This window comes from Delphinus delphis, chromosome 16, assembly GCF_949987515.2.
Source record: "Delphinus delphis chromosome 16, mDelDel1.2, whole genome shotgun sequence".
Taxonomy (NCBI): domain Eukaryota; kingdom Metazoa; phylum Chordata; class Mammalia; order Artiodactyla; family Delphinidae; genus Delphinus; species Delphinus delphis.
This window is the reverse complement of record NC_082698.1, coordinates 29,917,082-29,921,776: the sequence shown is the minus strand read 5'-3', so window position 1 is coordinate 29,921,776 and position 4,695 is coordinate 29,917,082. Positions and strand designations below refer to the sequence as shown.

The following is a 4,695-nucleotide window of genomic DNA, read 5'->3' as shown; positions in this document are numbered from 1 at the left end:
GCGCGTCTAGAGCCCATGCTCCACAACAAGACAAGCCACCGCAATGAGAAGCCTGTGCACGGCAACAAAGAGTAGCCCTCACTCGCCGCAACTAGAGAAAGCCCGCACGCAGCAATGAAGACCCAACGCAGCTAAAAAAAAGAGAGGGGCTTCCCTGGTGGCACAGTGGTTAAGAATCTGCCTGCCAATGCAGGGGACATGGGTTCGAGCCCTGTTCTGGGAAGATCCCACATGCCGCGGAGCAACTAAGCCCGTGCGCCACAACTATGGAGCCTGCACTCTAGAGCCCGCGAGTCACAACTACTGAGCCCACGTGCCACAACTACTGAAGCCTGCACACCTAGAGCCCACGCTCTGCAACAAGAGAAGCCACCACAATGAGAAGCCTTCACACAGCAATGAAGAGCGGCCCCTGCTCGCAACTACAGAAAGCGCATGCACAGCAATGAAGACCCAACACAGCCAAAAACAAAATAAATAAATAAATAAATCTTAAAAAAAAAAAAAAAAGAGAATACCAGGGAAGCTGACCCAAAGCCCTGTTTTTGTCCAGCCACTAAATTAACATGATCTGGAAGATGCTTGCCTCCAGGCTAACTCTTGTATGAGATAATAAGTGACCTTATTATGGGAGCTACTTTAGTTGGGCATTCTGTTACTTGCAGCTAGCAGCATTCCTAGTTGTTATGGTCCCTAAAGAGCTTACAGGGCTACTGGGGGGGACAGGGCAGGGAGCACACTCAGGAAACATTTGGTCACCGTATGGCAGCAATAAGTAACTCAGCACCAAGCAGGCTGTTACAAGCACTGCAATGTGGGAAAGAAGGACAGGATTGATGGGAACTGCCAGGTTTGGGAAGAGTTCATGGAGAAGGAGGCGGGAAGGTGGCGAGTGGGTAGACTTGAGATTACAGAGGTGAGTCCGAACTTGGGCTTTGAAACCTGCCTCTACGGCTCACCAGCAGGGAGACTTTAGAGACCAAGGTGACTTTACCTCTCTCGGCCTCAGTTTCTCAGCTCTTAAGTGGGGATGATAATAGGGCCTAAATCATGGGGTTTTGTGAGGATTTGAAAAGACACTTAGTACTGTGTGTGGCCCACGGCAGGCCCCCAAGTGAAAGCCATTGTGATGACTATTCCTGAGGCATGAGTCACTGTCAGAACCCTGGTTGCAGCCACACTCCTGCCACCAGTTCTTAACCAGCCAAAGCGCTTTCCTCCCTCTGCAGGTCTGGGCTCCCCTGCCGCAGGTGGGGATGAAGAAGAAACTTGCCGGCAAAGCAGCTCTTTCTTCAGGGATGCTTCTATTTCTTTTTGCTTGTGCTGTGCCTTTGTTCTCCATGGTCTGGATTTCAGGGCTCGGCTCTTCCCCTGAGCCCAGATTTCCCCCTTCACACAGATCCTGAATTGGTCTCCAGGCCTGTGGCTTTTTTCTGGCCATGAATTTGGACTCCTTTGTCTTGCAGATCTATTAATTTTTTTTCTTAATTTAATTTTAATTAATTAATTTATTTGGGCTGTACCAGTTCTTGGTTGTGGCGTGCATGTGGGATCTAGTTCCCTGACCAGGGACTGAACCCGGGCCCCCTGCATCGGGAGCACAGACTCTTACCCACTGGACCACCAGGGAAGTCCCTGTCTTGCAGATCTGGAGGTATCCCTTCTGACCTGCCCCAGTTGGCTGCCCTGAGGATAAAGCCTCCCTGCTGATGAACTGGCTCACAGGTTGCTGTGAGCCTCCAACTTCTCCCCCAGAATACCCCTGACAACAGAGGAGTGTGAACACTGTTTGAGTCCGCCACAGTGAGAAATGTATCTGAAGCCTCATGTCTGATCTTCAATTCATGTGGATTTTGCAGCTTACTTCCTGACTTTAACAGGTCATTTATAGTAGAAAAAGTTTACAATAACTAACCATTAGGAAAGAATACAAAGAACTTCCATAGCTGCCCTATTAATTAATGCATGGACTACAGTTGCAATGAGTCTAGCTGTTTTTTAGTTTTGAACTGAATTAAAAAGAGAGAAGGTCAGCTTCTTTCCTCTGTCCAAGGTTACAATATGTCAAAACCCCAGACCCCTGTAACTCTGTGGTTGTGAAAGGCAACAGTTCTTCGTGCACTAGCTTTGGGTAATCACCGATGAGAGACACCTGGAGTACCATCAAAGCCATGGGCCGGTGTAGCAGGTTCAGGCTTCTGTTGATGGTAGGCCACGTAGCCCAGGAAACGCCAAGAAATTGTTCCTTGGCCTGGTGATGCCATTGAGCTTTGCTTCTTGCTGCCTTCCAGGTCCTTGTCTGGCCTGCCCCTGCTTCTTATCAGGTCTCATCCATGTGACTTGAATTCTGCAACTGGTGTCTGTCTGCCTCTGCCCTTTGTGTCAGATAGGTTACGTGTAACAAAAGACCTAAACAGACTGTGGCTAAATCATTATGACACTGAATTATCTCAATATGAAGTCTGGATTTCTTCCTGGAGGATTCACAACTCATGGAGCATGATTCCTAGATGTCCGGCCATTAGGACAGAAAACAGCGTTTGCCAAGGTGTGCAACCTGCAAAGAGGGGTGCAGAAGATGGCTGTGCCTCTCACGTATGCTGATCTTGGCAAATCTGCCAGGGATGTCTTCACCAAGGGCTATGGGTTTGGCTTAACAAAACTTGATTTGAAAACAAAATCTGAGAATGGACTGGAATTTACAAGCTCAGGTTCAGCCGACACCGAGACCACCAAAGTGACGGACAGTCTGGAAACCAAGTACAGATGGACTGAATATGGTCTGATGTTTACGGAGAAATGGAACACTAACAACACACTAGGCATGGAGATTACTGTGGAAGATCAGTTTGCACGTGGCCTGAAGCTGACCTTCAATTCATCCTTCTCTCCAAACACTGGGAAAAAAAAAAAGCTAAAATCAAGACAGGGTACAAGCGGGAACATATCAACCTGGGCTGTGGTGTGGATTTCGACATTGCCGGCCCTTCCATCCGGGCTCCTCTGGTGCTGGGTTATGAGGGCTGGCTGGCTGGCTACCAGATGAATTTTGAGACTGCAAAGTCTTGAGTGACCCAGAGCAATTTTGCAGTTGGCTACAAGACCGATGAGTTCCAGCTTCACACTAATATAAATGATGGGACAGAGTTTGGTGGCTCCATTTATCAGAAGGTGAACAAGAAGTTGGAGACTGCTGTTAATCTAGCCTGGACAGCGGGAGACAGTAACACTCGCTTCAGAATAGCAGCCAATTTCCAGATCGACCCTGACGCCTGCTTCTTGGCTAAAGTGAACAACTCCAGCCTCATAGGGTTAGGGTACTCAGACCCTAAAGCCAGGTATCAAACTGACACTGTCAGCTCTGCTGGATGGCAAGAATGTCAACGCTGGTGGCCACAAGCTTGGTCTAGGACTGGAGTTTCAAGCATAAATGAATACTGTACAATCGTTTAATATTAAACTATTTTTCAGCATAGCTACCTTCAGAATTTAGTGTACCTTTTAATGTTGTATGTCTGGGATGCAAGTATCGCTAAATATCATGCTAGACTTCCAGGTTAAAGATGATTCAGCTGTAGGGTGTTACCCTTTCAGAGGTACAGAAGAAACCCAATTTCAAAAAAGGTCCTTTCAGCTGTAGACTTGAGGGGGAGCTTGCTGGCCCCTCTAGAGATGTCAGGCTCCTTTTTTACCTAGAAATGGCTGCAAGTGGAAGTTGATAATTTGCAGGCATTTTGTAATTTGTAAATTCGTATTGAGTAAATGAATGAAATTGTGACTTCCTGAGAATTGAACCTTGGTTTCCTATCCTGATTGAGGAGAGGCTGTTGGATGGTGTACACAAACTCATCTGAAAGGGACTTTTTTAGGCAGGGACTTTTCCCACCCCAATCCGTCACCTCTTTTACACCAAAAGTAGTCTGCAGGGTGTGGTAGCTGTTTCTTCTGTGCCATTTTGGGGTGGAGAAGGTGGATGTGATGAAGCCAATAATTCAGGACTTAATTGTGTTTTTTCTCATGTTGTGTTTTTTTTGCCCTTGCACCAGAGTATGAAATAGCTTCTAAGAGCTCCAGGTGCAAGCTGGGAGGAGTCTGTGTGACTGTAATCACATGGTGACAACACTCAGAATCTGAATTGAACTTCTCTTGTATTCTCGCCACTCATAGCAGTTTAATGGGTACATTTTAGAGTCTTCCATTTTGTGTGGAATTAGTTCCTCCCCTTCAAATGCTGTAATTAACATCACTTAAAATAAAACTTGAATAAAATATTGAAACCTTAAAAAAAAAATGAAGTCTGATCCAGAGTTGATGAGCAGCTCAAAAATGTCAGCAAGGACCAGGCGCTATTGATCTCTCTGTTCAGCCATATTCACTGTGCTTGCTTTTCTTAAGCTTATTACCTTTTGATGGCAAGATGGCTGCCACAGCTCCAGCCATCATGTCCTCACACAAGCACATTCCTGGCAGGAAGGAGGAGGAAGGGGTAGTTTCTCCCATTAAGGGGTAGTTTCTAACTCTTTAATCAGGAAGCAAGAAGCCTTTCAGCAGATTTGTCTTTATGTCTCATTGGCTAGAATGGTATCCTGACTACAAAGGAAACCGGGAAAGTGAGAATCTAGGAAAAGCAAATGAAATTACTGTGTTGGCTTTAGCCTAATCATGATTCATCTCCTGGGGCTAGAAAAAAACCAG

The 4,695-nt window shown here is 46.4% G+C and overlaps 1 pseudogene; it reads left to right on the top strand.

The window, feature by feature from the left end:
* The first annotated feature begins 1,467 nt into the window (after nt 1–1,467).
* LOC132439334 (non-selective voltage-gated ion channel VDAC1-like) lies at nt 1,468–4,151 on the top strand (annotated as a pseudogene).
* Nucleotides 4,152–4,695: the final 544 nt, after the last annotated feature.